The following is a 20303-nucleotide window of genomic DNA, read 5'->3' on the forward strand; positions in this document are numbered from 1 at the left end:
CTTAATGAATGGAATAGAATAGAATAGAATAGAATAGAATAGAATAGAATAGAATAGAATAGAATAGAATAGAATAGAATAGAATAGAATAGAATAGAATAGAATAGAATAGAATAGAATTTTTTTATTGGCCAAGTGTGATTGGACACACAAGGAATTTGTCTTGGTGCATATGCTCTCAGTGTACATAAAAGTAAGGATACGTTCATCAAGAATCATAAGGTACAACACTTAATGATAGTCATAGGGTACAAATAAGCAATCAGGAAACAATCAATACAAATATAATCAGTAAGGATAGAAGCAACCAAGTTACAGTCATAAATGGGAGGAGATGGGTGATGGGAACGATGAGAAGAGTAATAGTAATAGTAATAGTAGCAGACTTAGTGAATAGTTTGACAGTGTTGAGGGAATTATTTATTTAGCAGAGGGATGGCCTTCGGGGGAAAAACTATCCTTGTGTCTAGTTGTTCTGGTATGCAGTGGGCCATAGTGTCGCTTTGAGGGTAGGAGTTAAAACAGTTTATGTCCAGGGTGTGAGGGGTCTGCAAATATTTTCTCAGCCCTCTTTTTGACTTGTGCAGTATACAGATCCTCCACGGAAGGCAGGTTGCTAGGAATTGTTTTTTCTGCAGTTCTAATTATCTTCTGAAGTCTGGGTTTGTCTTGCTGGGTTGCAGAACCAAACCAGACAGTTATAGAGGTGCAGATGACAGACTCAATAATTTCTCTGTAGAACTGTATCAGCAGCTCCTTGTACAGTTTGAGCTTTCTGAGTTGGCACAGAAAGAACATTCTTTGTGATGTTCTGAACATCTGAATGTACTATGGGGATGCTGCAACGGTCATCATTGTCGTCTTTCAACAACCCCATAATCCCTTGCGGGGTGGAGTCTGGGCAACTGAATGGAGCTAGCAGAGTGTTTTAATGGCCGGATGCCCTTCCTGTTGCCAATGCGGAGTTTTGTTCAGCAGATATAATCTCAATGTGCCCAGAGAGAGAAATACCTGCCTCTACCTAGAATTAAACTCGCAGCCTCCTGATTGTGAGGCGAGAGCTCCACCTCTAGGCCACCACACCACTCCAATGTTGCAACAGTCATAAGTGTGAAAAATGGTCATAAGTCACTTTTTTCAGTGCCTTTGTAACTTTGAATAGTCACTAAATGAACTGTTATACGTCGAGGACTACCTATATACAGTATACTATACTGCAATACGGTATAGGAGATGCTTTGGACTACAGGACCCATTAGTCAGCTTTGTGGGTTGAGGGCTGATGGGGATTACCCTTCTTGCAATAGATCACACCTCTAGTTATTGGGTCCCCCCCCCACCTAAAATTCAAGCCTGCTTTTCTGTGTTTTTGTGTTTTGTTTGCATTTTCCCCACCATGTTACAATCTTGCCAAGTAGCCCTTCTGCAAATATGTTATTTTTTTTTTCAGTTTCTTTTTAAGGGGAAAAAAATGCAGGATTGCTTTGCTTTGCTTTCTAAGAATCCTGCTTAAATGTTACAAATGGAGGAGTTTTTGGTATATGATGTCTTAGTCCCTGAAAATGAAAGAAATTGACCAGAAGTTGAAACTGTTTCCTCCTTTCTCTGTTACAGGAACTCTGTCGCCCAGAAAAATGTATAAACAAACGAGTAGCATCATGACCAATCTGACTATACTCACCCAACATGCTAAACCATGTTTCTGGTTTGCTGCTCATGTGTTGTGTTGAACTCAGTAAGTCATAAATAAAAATGGTTTAATGCTATAAGTAACCTTAACTATTAGCTTTTTGTGTGTGTGTGCCTAAAGGATGAATTTCAAACAAAAGCCAAATTTCATTAACGAAATTCTTTTATTTTATTTAATCAAGGAGACAAGCAACCTAGAACTAAGAAGAAATTAACACAACAATTAACCAGTGGAACGGCTTGCCTTCAGAAGTTGTTGATGCTCCATGGCTGGAGGCTGATTCCTAGCCTTTGGCCTTTAACCACAACTCCAAATTCTCTGCTGCAGAATTTAAAATGGACTGACACCATTTTTTGATAACATGGAAATAATGTTCTAAACTATGAAGTCAAGGATAGACTTCTTTTTATAGAGAACAAAGTTTAAACCTGAAAATGGGAAATTTTCTCTGTGTGTGTATGTTTTGCGCTCTCTCTCTTCCTCCCTCCCTCCCTCTCCCCCTTTCTCTCCCTCTCCCCCTTTCTCTCCCCCTCCCTCCCTCTCTCTCTGTATATGTGTATGTGTGTGTATGCTTTGCACTCTCTCTCTTCCTCCCTCCCTCTCCCTCTCCCCCTCCCTCCCTCCTCCCTCTCTCTCTGTATATGTGTATGTGTGTGTATGTTTTGCACTCTCTCTCTTCCTCCCTCCCTCTCCCTCTCCTCCTCCCTCCCTCCTCCCCCTCTCTGTATATGTGTATGTGTGTGTATGTTTTGTGCTCTCTCTCTTCCTCCCTCCCTCTCCCTCTCTCTCTTCCCCTCTCTCCCTCCTCCCTCTCTCTGTATATGTGTATGTGTGTGTATGTTTTGCACTCTCTCTCTCTCTCTCTTCCTCCCCCCCTCCCTCCCTCTCCCCACCCTCTCTCTCTGTTTATGTGTATGTGTGTGTATGTTTTGGTGGTGTTGGTGGTGAGAACAGTTTCCTTCTTAGCTTCGGAGCTGTAAAGCTTAAAAGGAGAGAAAGGGGCAAGGATATGCAAAGCACTGTAAATTGCTTTTTTAGCACCGAAGGGACTAAACACCAATTTCATTACTCCCATTATGGAAAATTGTTCAAAGAGACTGTGTTTTCTCAGAGATTAGGAAATCATACGTTGGCTTTACATTACTCCTGTCACAAACCAGTGGGGAGGGGGGAAGCATCATGGTGAGCCTCAGGAACAGACCACACTTCACACTGAACATCTGCTTCGTGTTTCTTGGCTTTGCAAGAAACCTCTCAGCATAGTTTTTCTCGATTACCGGTTGCAGGAGACCGATGGAGTTTTATCCACTCACCTCCTTTAATTTTGCAAATTAACAGCCTATCGTTCCAAGAGTGAGATCTTAGATTATTCTTGCTATCAATAAAGCTCGTTATCAACCTCAGGCAATTGCCTTGGATTCTTTTTATAGCATGTGACTCAAATGCCTGGGAGGAAAATAGATTTTGTTATTGAGCGTCTTTGCACGGAATTGTTTTATAAGGTTCCACTCTTCAGCTTAGCATTCTGGAATTCCAGAGAGCTCTTAAAATTTATTAAGTGGGGCCATTTGCTTTCTCTCTGGCATTTTTTTCTGGCTTTTCTGCTTTCCACACCCAGTGCCAACGTCTTCTGTTCATTTTGATTTCCTGTTATGGAACTATAAATCCTAATTTGGAGGTGTTGATGCAGGCACAAGAATATAGGCACAAGATTATCAGGAATATTGAGAAATCCCTCCAGGGAAGAGTCCCTAGATTCATCCAGTTTTGGTCGCCATGATATAAAAAAGATGTTGAGACTCTAGAAAGAATCTAAATATCTTTTATATCATGGTGACCAAAACTAGAAAGAGTGCAGAGTGCAGAGAAGAGCAAGAAAGATGATCAGGGGAGGCTAAAAATATGAAGGAAGGCTGCAGGAATTGAGTGTGTCTAGTTGAATGAAAAGAGAAAGTAGAGGTGACATGAGAGCAGTCTTCCATTATCTGAGGGGAAGCAACTTAATAGTTGGAAGGAATGGTAGCTTTTAGGGTCAACCTATTCTCCAGAGCACCTGAAGGCAGGACAAGAAGCAACGGATGGAAACTAAACAAGGAGAGAAGCAACCTAGAACGAAGGAGAAATTTCCTGACACAACAAATAATCTATGGAGCGACTTGCCTCCAGAAGTTGTGGGTGCTCCAACACTGAAGGTTTTTAAGAAGAGATTGGACAACCATTTGTCTGAAATGGTATTGGGTCTCCTGCTTGTGCAGGGGGTTGGACTAGAAGATCTCTAAGGTCCCTTCTAACTCTGTTATTTTGTTATTCTGATTCAACTTCTAGTCTCTTTTACAGAATGCCTCTACCACAGAATGCTTATTTTACACAACATAGACCAACCTGGATTCCAAGCAGTGCATCATTAAGTGAATAACAAGGTTGTGAACAGTGGTGAAATCCAAATTTTTTTACTACCGGTTCTGTGGGCGTGGGCGTGGTGTGGCTTGGTAGGCGTGGCTTGGTGGGCGTGGCAGGGGAAGGATACTGCAAAATCTCCATTCCCTCCCCACTCCTGGGGGAAGGATAGTGCAAAATCTTCACTCTCACCCTACTCTGGGGCCAGCCAGAGGTGGTATTTCCCAGTTTTCTGAACTGTTCAAAATTTCCGCTACCGGTTCTCCAGAACCTGCTGGATTTCACCCCTGGTTGTGAAGTTAATCCAGCTTCCCCCGTTGACTGTTTGTCAGACGCCGGCTGGGAAGGTCACAAATGATGATCACATGGCCCCAGGATGCTGCAATTATCATAAATACAGGCTGGTTGCCAAGGGCCCAAATTTTGCCCATGTAACCATGGCAGCGGTACGACGGTTGTAAGTATGAAATTAGTTGCTTGTAATCCCTGATTTACAGCAGTTTGTTTAGTAACCATTCAAAGGTATAACAGCATTGAAAAAAGTGACTTATGACCATTTTTCACACTGATGACCCTTGCAAAATATGGAGACTTGGCAACTTATATTTATGATGGTTGCAGTGTCCCTTTTGCAACCTGACCAGCAAAATCAATAGGGGAACCAGATTCACTTAATAACAATAGAATAGAATAGAATAGAATAGAATAGAATAGAATAGAATAGAATAGAATAGAATAGAATAGAATAGAATAAACAGAGTTGGAAGGGACCTTGGAGGTCTTCTAGTCCAACCCCTTGCCCAGGCAGGAAACCCTACCACCACTTCAGACAAATGGTTATCCAACATCATCTTAAAAATGTCCAGTATTGGGGCATTCACAACTTCTGTAGGCAAGTTGTTTTACTTATTAATTGTTCTAACTGTCAGGAAATTTCTCCTTAGTTCTATGTAACCATGTTACTGACTTAACAACTGTAGGGATTCACTGAACAACTGAGGCGAGAAAAGTGATAAAACTCACTTAACAACTGTCTTGCTTATCAACAGAAATTTTGGGCTCAGTTGTGGTCTTAAGTTGAGGACTACCTGTATAAATCACTTTTTTCAATGCCACTGTCACTCCGAATGGCCACTAAAAGAATAGTTGTAAGTCAAGGACTTCTTTCTTTCTCCCTAACCTAAGGGCAGCTCATGCATTTACACTCCTCCAGCTGAACATCTGTTGTGCATCATCTTTTGTCTTAATCCAGAGACCTCACAGAATTGAGAACATAGAAACACCGAAGCCCCGTGGAAAAGCCAAACTGTACCATGGCCCCTTCTCAAGGTCAGACTATGCCTGGAGGGTGCTTCAGAGCAATCTCTTTTGTCAGAAAGCAGAACATCCCTGAAAATGTTTGCGCGCATCTGAAACGAAGAGTCCTCCTTTGCTTTGAAAGCAGATGTATGAGAAAAGAAACACTTGAAATAAAAAAAAAAGGGGGATAGCAGTTCTAAAATGCAATGCTGCGGGGAGGAGGTTAAGTTCTTCCTTTTTGTGTATAATTTTTATTACAGCTTTTAAACCAAAGTGACTAAAAACCAACAAAAACTGATATAAAGTAAGAAAGCAAACACAAAAAAAAGCAAACACAAAAATACAATAAAAGAAGAAACAAAGAAAAGATATTAAAGAGATATTTTTCATGGCAGTTATAAGTGCAAGTATGTTTTAACCTCTCTAAAGTGACCTCACATTATTCTTTCTATTATCTACACCGTCTAATCACCAAAAACCTTAAATCACAAGTTCTTTTTTTAATGAAAAAATTCCCCAAGAAGCTTCCAGCCACCAATAGATGTAGATGATGTCTTTTCTCTAACCAGAGAAATCAGTTCCAGCAAAATCTGTCAGTTTCAACCAGGGGTGAAATCTACTTACCTTCCCTACCGGTTCGGAAGGGAATGTGCCGCGTGCGTGTGTCACATGTACGCTTGGACCCTTTGCGCATGCACAAGCCCTTCTGTGCATGCGCAGAGGGTAAAAAGGTTACTTCCTGGTTAAAACCAGGAAGTAATGACCAGGCAGGTGGGTGGAGCCTTGTGCTGCTGCCGCTACCGGTTCTCCGAACCATCCGCTGTCATCGCTACCGGTTCGGCTGAACCAGTCCGAACCGGTAGCATTTCACCCCTGGTTTCAACCATCATAAAAATGAGTCAGTTGCCCTGGGGATGTTGCAATGGTCATGAAGTATGAAAAACAGTCATAAGTCACTCTTTTCAGTGCTGTTGTAACTTTGAAGGGTCACTCAATGAACTGTTGTAAATCGAGGACTACTTGTACACTATTAAAACTATTGCAAGAATCCCTTGGTAAGTTCGCATTCATTTTTCTCTGTTTATTTAAGATTCAGCCTAGAGAAGGGAAATGAAACCTTAGCATTTCTCTGTCCAACCCTATCAAGAGGTGAGTGAAAGAAAAGCAAAGTTGAGAAGACCCAAATTCCTATAACTGTCAAAAGACTGTATTAGTACCAGCAAATCTAGCACACACAACCAACTGTTCTGATACATTAGATGCAAAGTGGAACCTACTGTTCTTCTTTGGCTTTCATTCTTCACTCTGAGAGACCTCATAGCATCATTGATACTCAATTAACCCCTCACCAATTTCTGGCTGAAATATCTGTGCATCTGTTGCCTTTCAGTGATTTAATGCCAACTTCCAGATACTTATGAAAGCTTCCTAAAATATTTAAGAGCCCTGCAAAGAAAAGAATAGTCCAAAACTGGTAGGAAATAAACAATTCACAGCAATATGTTCTTAAAACATTTCAAGGAAAGAAAACAGTTTCTTTCTAAGTTTGGTTTCAGGCAGTGAAAGAAGGGTTCTATTTATCATCTGCTATTTTCTGCTGGTGCTCCAGAACCATCCATTCAGGTGCATCTGAATTTGTCATCAGCCTTGACAGAAATAGTGTCAAGGGCTGACATTGGTCTGTCACTTCTCATGAACTTCGGACTGTTCTCCTGCTGGGCCTAATCTAGTGATCTTTCTTCTATTTTCGAACCAGGGGAAGACAACAGTGAAACTTGATGAAGCTCCAAGATAGAGTTTCCTTCTGCCGAATTTCAAACAGTGGTTCTAACTTCTTCCTGAAGGCATCTGTAAATCAATGTGTCCATAATGGCTACCTAAACTTAACTAGAGCTCATCGTTCATCAGTTGTAACCATAAATGATAGTTTGCTCAAAACTTAAGAGGAAGGTAGTTCCAATGTCAACATGGATACATCAGGGCCAGAGAAGGCAGTTTGCCAAGCGTGGATAAGTACTACACAACCACATTTTTGCTAAATATTTATGGAGATTCTGAATCATCCAGATCAGAGTTGCCCCAAAGGTGCTTTTTTCCCCCCAAAAGGTAATTGGACTTTCTTGTTTTCTTTTTCTTTGAAAAGTTTTACTTCTCATCCAAGAAACTTCTTCAGAAGCTTCTTGGAGGAGAAGTGAAACATTTTCCCAAAAAAAAAAAAAATCAAGTCCAATTACCTTTTTTTGGGGGGGAAGCACCTTTGGGACACATTTTTGCCCCTTTGTCTCCAAAGGTATAAAATTTCTGTTGAAATTGGGGAAGGGGACACAAATTCATTAAAGTTAAATACCATAATTTCGCAGTCATGGAAGAAAAGTAAATTCTGCCAGAGTGAATGACCTCTGGATAACCATCAATCTCATTACTACCACAAGGTGTGCCTTTATGTACCCTTTGACCTTTTTCTGATGTGTTTCAGAGAGAATTTGCCATCTTAAGTTTCTCTTTGTTTTGAAGTTTGTCTTGAAAAAATAATAATAATTCTACCCCTCTTAAAACAAACCCACCAAGCATATTATGCTGGAGAGAGAGAGACAAATCTCTTTTTCACCCCCAGGAAACAAATGCAACTTACAACTGCAGAGTGAATAATTAGTTGTAATTAGCACTAGAAATTGATGCCTTTAGAGATAGTCTGCCAACTTTTTAAGCACTTTAATACTAATGGCTTTCCCCCCCCCTAGAAATAAATCTTTACAGGCAAAAGCGAGTGCAAATTGATTTTTAAAGAACCTGTCCAACGGGGAATTTACCTTTTAAAACATTAGGGTTGTTTTTCTTTTTTTTAAAAAAAAGCAATTATTATTATTATTATTACTACTCTACAGTGTTTTAATGCTTTTCTGATAAGTTCTCCCCCTGTCAAATATATTGTTCTGTCACAGGGACTCTTTTTCATGGGAAAATATGCTTGTCAGAGAAATAAAACCCTGGGATAAAACATGAAGTGTGATAAACTCATTTTGGGTTCTTAAATCATTCACTGCACATGAGAGAAAGGATATTAACACTATTTGCACTGTGGTGAAATAAATGAGGTGCAAGGAACTGTCACACCACCCCCGATGTGTAAGCGGAGTTAACAAAACAACAGAATTTATGTTCACGAATGGAAAACACAGGGCCTGCTCCCAGCCAGCTCTCCACTTAAGCAGAACTACTTATTTATTTATTTGAGACCTATCTATCTTGCATTTTAGGGCAAAGGCTTTCTGCTAGCTGATGCAAAAGGAGAAAAAATATATTCCCAAAGGAGTGTAACCGCTTTCAAGCAGCAGTCAATACATTTCAAAAACTCACCTTCCATTCTTGTAGAACTCGGAGGGTGCGGGTGGGGGGAATCTAAAAATAAAGAATGTAAAAGCTGCAATTTAAAAGATTGTCAACCAAAAATATGATAGATAGAGAGATAGATAGATAGATAGATAGATAGATAGATAGATAGATGGATGGATGGATGGATGGATGGATGGATGGATGGATGGATAGATAGATAGATAGATTAGACAGACAGACAGACAGACAGACAGATAGATTTAGAGAGATAGGATAGGATAGGATGGATGAATGAATAGATAGATGATTGATAGATGATAGAAGATTGGATAGATCATGGATGGATGGATGGATAGATGATTGCTAGATGATTAAGATGATAGAAGATTAGATAGATAGATAGATAGATAGATAGATAGATAGATAGATAGATCATACATACATACACACACCATGGATGGATGGATAGATGATTGCTAGATGATTAAGATGATAGAAGATTAGATAGGTAGGTAGGTAGGTAAGTAGGTAGGTAGGTAGATACATACATACATACCAGGGGTGAAATCCAGCAGGTTCTGACAGATTCTGGAGAACCGGTAGCAGAAATTTTGAGCAATTTGGAGAACCGGTAGCGGAAATTTTGAGTAGTTCGGAGAACCGGCAAATACCACCTCTTGCTGGCCCCAGAGTAGGGAGGGAGTGGAGATTTTGCAATATCCTTCCCCCAGGAGTGGGGTGGGAATGGATATTTTGCACTATCCTTCTCCCAGGAGTGGGGAGGGAATGGAGATTTTGCAGTATCTTGCTACGCCCACCAAGCCACACCCACAGAACCGGTAGTTAAAAAAATTGGATTTCACCACTGATACATACATATATACATGCATGCATGCATACATGGACTGTGGATGGATGGATAGATGATTGATAGATGATTAATAGATGATAGAAGATTAGATAGATGATAGGCAGGCAGGCATAAGAATAGATAGGGGATGGAGGGAAGAAAGAAAAAGAAGCTTTCCTTCAGCTGCTTATCTCTGCAAGTATATGAAGTATGTATGTATATATATGTGTGTGTGTGTGTATTTCCTTCAGAGGGATTTGAAAAGCAAATGGTGAAAATCTCCAGCTTTCTGGCTGGGTATTGAGTGTGAATGGAATATTTTAGCCTGGCATTTATTCAAAGATAGGGTAGCAATAGGATGGTGCTAATGCTACTGTTTGAACACCTCTACCTAACCGAAGGTAAGCACTGCAAATCTGTGGAACAGGATTTCAATGCAGGAATACAATTTCAAGTCTTCACTTCAGCAACTTTAAGATGTTTTAACTCCCACTGGATTCATGCAAAGTTAAACAGAAAACTTGGGATTCACAAACTTTCATGATGCTGAACCGTTTTTTTGTTCCTACGGGGGAAATGTTCATTGAAATCTACTTAAATCGTGTTGCTTTGGAAACCTGGAGTTATTAAAAAGCGTCTCTGTGTTGTCACCCAACACTACGGAGTTAGATACAGAAGGTAGATCTAGAGATACCGAAATGGTTCTCCTTCTTTATTCAGGCAGTCTTCGACTTCTAAGTTTGCTTAGCGACCGTTGAAAGTTACAACGGCACTGAAAAAAAGTGACTTATGACCTTATGACCATGGCAACACCCCCATGGTCACGTGATCAAAATTCAGACCCTTGATGACAGACTCATATTTATGACGGTCGCGGTATCCAGAAGTTACGTGATTCCCTTTTGCGACCTTCTGACAAGCAAAGTCAATGGGGAAGCCAGATTCCTATAACTACCGTGTTGCTAATTTGATTAGCCGTGATTCACTTAACAGCTGTGGCCAGAAAGGTTGTAACATGGAGCAAAATTCATTTAACAAACATCTCACTTAGCAACAGAAATCTTGGGCTCAATTGTGGTTGTAAGTCGAGGACTACCTGCATTTATTAAGTTTTTATTCACCCTATTTTTTTTTAAAATTTGATTTATATGCCGCCCTTCTCCGGAGACTGTATATTTATACAAAGTCAGCTTATTGCCCCCACAACTGGGTCCTCAATTTACCTACCTTAGAAAGGATGGAAGGCTGAGTCAACCTTGAGCCTTGGCGAGATTCAAACCTGCAGTAATTGCAGGCATCTGGTCTTAATAACCAGCTTAATAACAGGGTGCCTTAGACCACTGTACTACCAAGGCTCTCTTCCCTATAAGGGGACCCCATAAGTTTTAAATCACTTCTTTGATTTTTGATGCCAGGACTTGAGCTGCTGTTTGTGAGTTAAGCTGCTCACAAGCTCCTCTCCCATCAGTTGGTTGTTTAACATTTTTCCTAGCGCTGTGATGGCGAACGTATGGCACACGCTGTCACCAGCTGCTCTTATGGTTTCCAGGGTGTGCATGCGCGCCGGATAGCTGGTCTTTGGATTTCCGGTGCTCGGGCGCACACGAAGACCAGCGGAAACCCAACGACCAGGTGGCCAGCACACGCATGCACACCAGCCAGCTGGACTTCGGGTCTCTAGCAATCCAGAACACACATGTTCCACTTCGGGCACTCGGTGCCAAAAGGGTTCGCCATCACTGTCCTAGCACTTTATCATCTTCCTTGCAAATACGGTTTGCACCAAGAAGCTGTGAAATTTTGCTCAGTGTCTAGATCTGTGATGGCAAACCTATGGTATGAATGCCGGAAGTGGCACACAGAGCCATCTCTCCGGGCATGCCAGCCATCGCCTGTTGCTCTTCTGGCTGCTCTTCGATGCACGGGAGTGCAGGAAACCAGAAGAGCAGCTCCCTGGAGCGCCTGCGCCTGCTGGGAAGCTGAGCTTCCATTTCCTGGCGCACGCATGCATGCTGGCCAGCTGGTACCAGGTAACCAGTGTGCACTACTCTTCCAGTTTCCGGCGCTGCTCCCCCCACGCATGCTCCCGTTTCGGCACTCGGTGCCGAAAAGTTTCGCCAAAACTGGTCTAGATTCTCCAGCCCTTAGGTTCTTCTGAGATGCTCTCCTTGGTTCTCGATGCAGGCTTCTGGGGTGCTCTTCGTAATGGGATTTAATATTTCCCTCCGTATTTGATGCATCCAAATTGTCTGTCAGACAAACAGACAAATTAAACTTTCCCAGGCTCTGAAATGCCAAGACCTTTTGTGTTCTCCCCATGTACACATCAAGAGTGAAATTGCAGCAGGCAACAGAGCTAGGGAGCTGGTAGAATAGCTAACTTTGATTAATACTTGCAATCCAGGCCTAGATTAAATATATTGAAAACATTTAGTAATAACCTTTCCCCCTTGCCGAGGTGTGCTCAGCATTTGAGCACACCTGGGTCTCTGGGTCCGGAGGTTGACTGAAGGAACTATACCTGCTGGAACTTCTCTAAGCCCTGTCATGGAAGAAGAAGAAAAATGAGAGAAGGGAGAAGGAGTAGGAAGAAAAAAGAAGGGAGAAGGGTGAAGAAAGAAGGGAGAAGAGAGTAGGAGAAGAAAGAAGAAAGGGAGAAGGAGAAGAAAGGGAGAAGGAGAAGAAAGGAAGGAGAAGAAATAGAGAAGGGAGAAAGAGAAGAAACAAAGAAGGAAGGAGAAGAAAGGGAGAAGGAGAAGAAGGAGAAGGCAGAAGGAGAAGAAAGAAGAAGAAAGGAAGGAGAAGAAAGAAGGGAGAAGAAAGAAGCTTCCAATTGGGGTACATTGGGCCAATCACTTTCTCCTAGCCTCAGGAAGAAGACAAAGGCCAACTACTTCCAAAAATCTTGCCAAAACTTAAGGGATTGTCCAGGTAGGTGCCAAGATTGACTCAAAGAGCAACAACAAAAGGATAACCCTAACAAAAATGCAATTATCTAGGTTTTTTTGAAAAAATGGACCCTTTTAAAAGTTAAAAATCCAGAGGTTCCATAGAAGTCAAAGGAATTTCATGGAATTACACAAAATAACAATCAGCTTTTGTTTTCTTTCTTTCTTTCTTTCTTTCTTTCTTTCTTTCTTTCTTTCTTTCTTTCTTTCTTAATTTCTCCTTCCTTCCTTCTTTCTTTCTTCCTTCCTTCCTTCCTTTCTTCCTCTTTTTCTCTTTTTCTTAATTTCCTTTCTCTCTCTCTCTCTCTCTCTCTCTCTCTCTCTCTCTCTCTCTCTCTCTCTCTCTCTCATTCTCTCTCTCTCTCTATGTGTGTGTGTCTGTATCTGGATGGATACAAACCCTCCAGCTCAAGGGAATGACTGAATAACTGTGTATTTTGATGGAAGGTCTCCAAGGAAAATCTCCCAGGGACTCCAATTATGCTTCAGTAGGTCAAAGATGATTATTAACACAGTTCAATAAAAGATCACCAAGGATACGAAGCCTGCCAAGGTTTGCATTTATGAAAATGATTTCGAATGGCTTCAGCGAGAGTCTGAATGCATCGAGTGTATCTCTAAGTCTTTTCGTTCTCCAGTTTGGAGATGAAATGCAAAGCCATTGAGTGGTATTTTCCACTTTGGAAACATAAAACAAAGCAAGTATGTAATAGGTGCCAGCCACTTGCGCTCAGATTCTCGTTTTCAAGCTTGTGTGATTCATAAGCTGATATTTAACCCAATGGCTTCAGGAAAAAGGCTTTAGATGTTCTCCAGAGTCAGATGGACGTGAACTGACTTTCAACCATTCGTTTAGTGACTATTCAAAGTTATAATGTCACTGGAAAAAGTGACTTATGACCCAGTGGTGAAATCCAAATTTTTTTACTACTGGTTCTGTGGGCGTGGCTTGGTGGGCATGGCTTGGTGGGCGTGGCAGGGTAAGGATGCTGCAAAATCCCCATTCCCTCCCCACTCCTGGGGGAAGGATATTGCAAAATCTCCATTCCCACCCCACTTTGGGGCCAGCCAGAGGTGGTATTTGCCGGTTCTCTGAACTGCTCAAAATTTCCGCTACCGGTTCTCCAGAACCTGTCAGAACCTGCTGGATTTCACCCCTGCTTATGACTGTTTTTCACACAACCATTGCAACATCTCCATTGTCATGTGATCAAAATTCAGGTGCTTCGCAACTGGTGTGTATTTATGACGGTTGCAATGTCCTGGGGTCATGTGACCCCCCCTTTTGTGACAAGCAAAGTCCCGGGGGAAGCCAGACTCACTTAATGACTGTATGATTCATTCAACAGCTTCAATGATTCACTTAAGAACTGTGGTAAAAAATTTAATCATGTTGCTTAGCAGTGCAATTTTGGGGCTCAGATTTGGTCGTAATTCAAGGACTACCTGTACAAGGATCACATTACCAGAACTAGTAACTTTCTTTTTAAAATAAAGTAATGATTTCCTTAATCCTGTGCTTTGCAACAATCTTTCTTTTTTGTTTCTCTTTATAGCAAAAGTTTCCGAGGTATTCATGATTAATTCATAATAAGCCTCCAACTGTAGAAGAAGCAGGTTAAAGGTTTGAATGTTGCTAACCATTTAATGAAATGAAATGGTAGTTAAAATATTGGGGGAATGTATTTTTAAAATACTTTCCCGATGCCAGTCCAGTCCTTATCTTTTATTTTCTTTCTATATTTTCTCTTCCTATTTTTTCCTTTCTCGCTAATGGCATCCTTTTACTCTATTAATGATTTATAAGAGGAATGGCTAGTATTTGGGATTAAGAAGGTGAGTGGAAGGACTGGAGAATTATTACCCTGAGACACTGTGAGTTTTCCTAGAGTTTTATAAACTTTTAATTGAGTTTGATTCTGACGGTTTGAGCACTGCCCAGGGTTGTTAACAGCTATAGAAGTCTTTTAAAATACATTAAAAAAAAAATAATTACATTTATTTACCTCAACTTGAACTTACCAAAGGAGTAGGCATATGCCAACTTGCAAACTATTATGAATCAACAATAGGTTTTCAGATTCTCGGAGAAATTAAAGTTTATTTCTATTTTTCTGTACCAGTTTTATTCTTTGGCTTTATATATATATATATCTTTAGTTGGGCACCTGGGAAAGCTTCAAATTATTTTTAGCCTCATGGAATTAAAGCATCCTGAACTGCTCCAACAGTTAACAATAGGAAGCTCACTATCTTCTTTGGGTCTGGTATCAAGCTGCTCTTAAAATGAAGGATCCCCCCCTCTTCTGACTTTCAACCAAAATCTTTTTTCCTAGAAGTTAAGAGCATTATTCGGTGTCCTGTATTCCAAGATGAGAGAAAATATGTCCTGACCCTTTTTCAGTACGACGTCAATTCCTATATTTGTACAATGCCTGGAAATCTCTCTCAATCTTCTCAAAGTTAACATACTCCAGTTCTCTTATTCTTTTCATGTAGGACTTTCATTCTAGGTCTCCGATCATTCTTTTCTCAACCAATCCCCCCGTCTTTCCCCCCTTGAACCCTGATTAAACCATGCAGTCCAGAGATCGGGATAGAAATAGAACGAAGTGAGGCCTAATCATTAAAGCAGAAATCCCACAAACCATCGTTTATACAGAAGCCATCCCAAGTTGGCCGCATATTTTTACTATAGGTTCACCATCACGGGTATAAGGACTGCTGCCTTGAGCAGAGGGTTGGACTAGAAGACCTCTGAGGTCCCTTCCCAACGTTTCAAACTATGGGCTCCATAAATAAAATATACAAGGGGACGCTGTGAGTACGGTATTGATCTTAGCAAAATAAATAAATAAAAATCATCCAGGAATTGTCAGAAAAGTCTACCTCCCTTCATCCCCCCAAATCAGGCAGACCTCCAATGTAGCGAATTAACAATCTCCCTTTAATTGGAGAGATTCGGAATAATAATCTGGCTGGGGGTGGGGGAAAGAGTGGAGGGTGAAGGAGGGAGATTTATCATTGTTTCATGAGACGGAAAATGCCAGCGCTGCAAATTTCTACATCTCAACTTACAACTGAGATCAATACCGTACTCGCTGCGTCCCCTTGTATATTTTATTTATGGAGCCCATCTTTTGAAACTTTGGGAAGGCAAAAGGCAGGCAGTGGGAGGAGATAATTTACTGTCACCCACATCTTTGATTTAAGCCCTCTAGATAGGTTTTTTTTTTTTTTTTTACTGAAACAAAACTCAATATTCTGTGCTAGGAGCGAGTCGAGATATGCATACGTGAAAGGAAATCCCTATTTTATTTTGTTTTCCAGTTTGATCTGGAAGAGAAAAGAGTAAAAACCTGATGCATTTTCAAAGGTGATTTTTTGCTTTGCCTGGTTTTGCAAATGAAGAAGTGTTTGTATGCTGTAAATATTGATTTGCAAGGAAGAATCTGCCCTTCCTTTGCAGGGATACCTAGTTTTCTGTGTTTCCTACGTTCCTGTTATCATGCCGTAATGGAGAGGCAGCTGCAATTCAGGTACACTTTGCTTAACGACTGCCCTGTTTAGCGACTGTTCAAAGTTCAGAGGGTGCTGAAAAATTACCTTTATGACCGGTCCTCGTATTTACAACTGTCCTAGAATCCCCATGGTCACCTGACTGAAAATCAGGGTGTTTGTTTGTTTGTTTGTTTATTTAATGTACTCATCAAACGTAGAGAGTGCAGATCTCACCCACAATTAAAATTTATGTTTGCAGCATCCCCTGGATGTGCGATCATCGCTGCAATGTTCCCCAGCTGACTTCTGATTAACAAAATTAATGAGGGAAGCCAGCAGTAAAAGAAAAAAAAAATCACAAGGCATGACACTGGACGTCTCACTTAACGACTGCTGCAGAAGTGAGGCCGTAAGCCTGGGGCGGTCGCACAACATTTCGCTTAACAAGACATTGCAGTGATTCAGTTAAACATGGAGGCGGAAGTGAGAATGTAAGTCCGCTCCAGTCGTGTGATTTTTTTCCCCCTTCTTTGTTTACTGACTGAACCATATAGCAACTAAGTTTACAGGCCCAGGTATGGTCACTAAGCGAGGACTACCTGTATCCAAAGGGATCTCGTTGCGAAAAAGGCAACACCAACATGGTGAGTCGCTGAGCTGCTCAGAATTTACTTGCATCCCTTCCTTTTTTAAAAAATGTTTTTATTATACATTTTCCTTTATAATACATCACATGTTCTATTTTACAACAGTCCATCTCTTTCCTTCCCTCCCTTCCCTTCTCCCCTCCGCTTCCCTCTCCTTCCCTCCCCTTCCCTCTCCTCTCTCTTCTCCACTTCCCTCTCCTTCCCTTTCTTCTACTCTTCCCCTCCCCTTCCCTCTCTCCTTTCCCCTCTCTGCTTCCCTCTTCTTCTGTCTCCTTCCTTCTCCGCTTCCCTCGGTCTTTCTCCCCTCCTCTCCTCCACTCCACTTGCATCCTTTCCTGAAGCCCTAAGAAAAAGTGTGTTTGGCCACAAGATAAAAAGCTGAGTTGACAATGGCAGCTGTCCTCGCTAGCTAAAGATTTTTTTTTCAACCTTAGCAAATTATGGAAGAATTCATTGGATGCATCAGCAACACCTTTGAAAGACCAGATGTGACCAGAATTGTTTCAAGGAATTGATGTATATTTTCCCCCTCATCTGCACTGAAGGGTTTTTTTTCCAAAGTGATTGACAGCTTCTCTCTTCTCTTGGATCAACTGTGAGGCTTCGGATTCCCGAGACATTTTTTTTTATATATGGGTGCATCCAGCAAGTGAAAAATTTCCATAGTTAGATACAGCACTGCCTTTTTCCCCCTCCCCTCCTCTGCTTGCAAAATACTTTTTTCCCTCTGCTGTAAAAAGATAAGTGGGCTTCTTTCAACAGGTGAATGAACCAGATAAAACCCCACCGACTTTCAATTTTAACATTCCAGGGGGAAAAAAAAATACGGCCAGGTTTGAACAGGATAATGAGGAGCACTTAGCTGTGATGGTGAATTAGAAAAATAGGAGCCTACCCATCAAAGCAGACACCACAAAAGCTTTCTGTGTGTAAGAGTTAAAAAAACAAATCGAAAAGGGGGGGGGGGAAGAATAATATAGATATCCAGTAGCCCCACCCAAATGCTTTTCAACATGGATCGTTTATGCCATTTTTCTCTGCTCTGCCATCTCCATAAATCTGGAAAGTGGCAAATCTCTCAATATTAATCATCTCCAGTTTAGAATAAATGGCTAAATCCAGGGGTGGGATTGAAAATTTTTAGCAGCTGGTTCTCTGCCAAGTTGCTGGGTGGGCGTGGCCATGGGGGCATGGCCTACTCAGCTTCCCGCTCCACAGCCGGGGGGGGGTTTGCCCTCCCCAGGCTCTGGAGGCTTTCCTTGAGCCTCCAGGAGGGTGAAAACGGTCTCCTCCGGGCTCCGGAGACCCTCAGGAGGCCGGAAACGGGCCTGTTTTTGGACTTCCGGAACTTCTGGGAGGCCTGTTTTTCACCCTCCCAGAGCATCCGTGTGGGCTCTGCACTTACCTCGCATCCAAAATGGGCCGCATGGGGACTCCTGAGAGGGGCTGGGCAGGGTAGGCAGGGCCAGACAGTCCTTGGAACTACCAGTTCGGTGAACCAGATGTAAAATTAGCATCCAGTTTGACCAAACCGATCCGAACTGGTTGAATCCCACCCCTGGCTAAATCTGTGATTTTCCAATCATTGCACAGCATCTAAATTCCATCTGAAAAACAGACTTTCTTCTAAACTAAACCTCCATCCCATTAATCTCAGGTAAATTCGGAGGTGTTTCTTTTGTTCTTTGCACTCAACGTTTTCAAATTCCCAATCGGGAGTGGGGAGGGGGGGACGGTTGGTACGTCTCGAACAATTTTTAGTCAATTAATTTGAAGAGTGTGAATGATTCAGATTAGCAGGTAATTAAAGCCACACTTGAGTGAAAAGCATAAGTTGGTGATATCAATTCCCACCAAGCTTTTATGCTCAGAAAGCATAAATTTGTGTTAGAAATGCTTGATTTCAATTCTTTTCCCTTTAAAAATGCATGTCACAAGGCTTAAAGCGGGACACCCTTTTCTGATTGTTAAAAAAAGAATAAGAATGGGTAAATTAGCCAATTAATTGATTATATCGCTGCCGTCTCGTTATTTGGGAATCAGTCCTATTAAAGTAAAGAAAGTTACTGAGTAGTAAGCTTGGATCTCAGTAGAAAACAATGCAAGCTGTTTTCAAGCAGATGGTATACAGCTAGTCCTTGACCTACGACCACAATTGAGCCCATATTTTCTGTTGCTAAGTGAGACAGTTCTTAAATGTGCTTTGCTCCATTTTGCAACCTTTCTTGCCACGGTTGTTAAGTGAATCACCGCCATCGCGGCCATGTTAACAAATCTGGTTTCCACCATGGACTTTGCTTTGTCCGAAGGTTGCAAATGCTGATCACATGACCCTGGGACACTGCAACCGTCATATATATGAGCCAGTGGCCAAGCGTCTGAATTTTGATCATGTGACCATGGGGATGCTGTGTGAAAAAGAGTCATCAGTCATTTTTTCCCCCATGTTGTAGCTTGGAATGGTCACTAAATTGACAATACAATAGAGAATTGAATAGAATTGAATAGAATAGAATTGAACAGAACAGAATAGAATAGAGTAAAATAGAATAGAGAAGAGAAGAGAAAAGAATCAATAGAACAGAACATAATACAGCAAATAGAATAGAGTAGAGTAGAGTAGAATAGAATAGAGAAGAGAAAAGAAAAGAATCAATAGAACAGAACATAATACAGAAAATAGAATAGAATAGAATAGAGTAAAATAGAATAGAGAAGAGAAGAGAAAAGAATCAATAGAACAGAACATAATACAGAAAATAGAATAGAATAGAATAGAATAGAATAGAATAGAATAGAGTAAAATAGAATAGAGAAGAGAAGAGAAAAGAATCAATAGAACAGAACATAATACAGGAAATAGAATAGAGTAGAGTAGAGTAGAATAGAATAGAGAAGAGAAAAGAAAAGAATCAATAGAACAGAACATAATACAGAAAATAGAATAGAATAGAATAGAATAGAGTAAAATAGAATAGAGAAGAGAAGAGAAAAGAATCAATAGAACAGAACATAATACAGAAAATAGAATAGAATAGAATAGAATAGAATAGAGTAAAATAGAATAGAGAAGAGAAAAGAATCAATAGAACAGAACATAATACAGAAAATAGAATAGAATAGAATAGAGTAAAATAGAATAGAGAAGAGAAAAGAAAAGAATCAATAGAACAGAACATAATACAGAAAATAGAATAGAATAGAATAGAATAGAATAGAATAGAATAGAGTAAAATAGAATAGAGAAGAGAAGAGAAAAGAATCAATAGAACAGAACATAATACAGAAAATAGAATAGAATAGAATAGAGTAAAATAGAATAGAGAAGAGAAGAGAAAAGAATCAATAGAACAGAACATAATACAGAAAATAGAATAGAATAGAATAGAGTAGAGTAGAGTAAAATAGAATAGAGAAGAGAAGAGAAAAGAAAAGAATCAATAGAACAGAACATAATACAGAAAATAGAATAGAATAGAATAGAATAGAATAGAATAGAGTAAAATAGAATAGAGAAGAGAAGAGAATAGAATCAATAGAACAGAACATAATACAGGAAATAGAATAGAGTAGAGTAGAGTAGAGTAGAATAGAATAGAATAGAATAGAATAGAATAGAATAGAATAGAATAGAACAG

At 40.6% G+C, this 20303-nt stretch overlaps 1 long non-coding RNA gene across 1 annotated transcript; it reads left to right on the plus strand.

Annotated features, from left to right (window-relative positions):
• The first annotated feature begins 1614 nt into the window (after positions 1-1614).
• On the plus strand, positions 1615-3090 carry LOC148112258 (uncharacterized). Its single transcript, XR_015729604.1, has 2 exons — positions 1615-1735; positions 1872-3090. It is a non-coding gene; the product is annotated as an uncharacterized LOC148112258 (long non-coding RNA).
• Positions 3091-20303: the final 17213 nt, after the last annotated feature.

The sequence above is a fragment of the Pantherophis guttatus genome, chromosome 11 (genome assembly GCF_059756535.1).
Source record: "Pantherophis guttatus breed Tessera chromosome 11, ASM5975653v1, whole genome shotgun sequence".
Lineage (NCBI taxonomy): Eukaryota > Metazoa > Chordata > Lepidosauria > Squamata > Colubridae > Pantherophis > Pantherophis guttatus.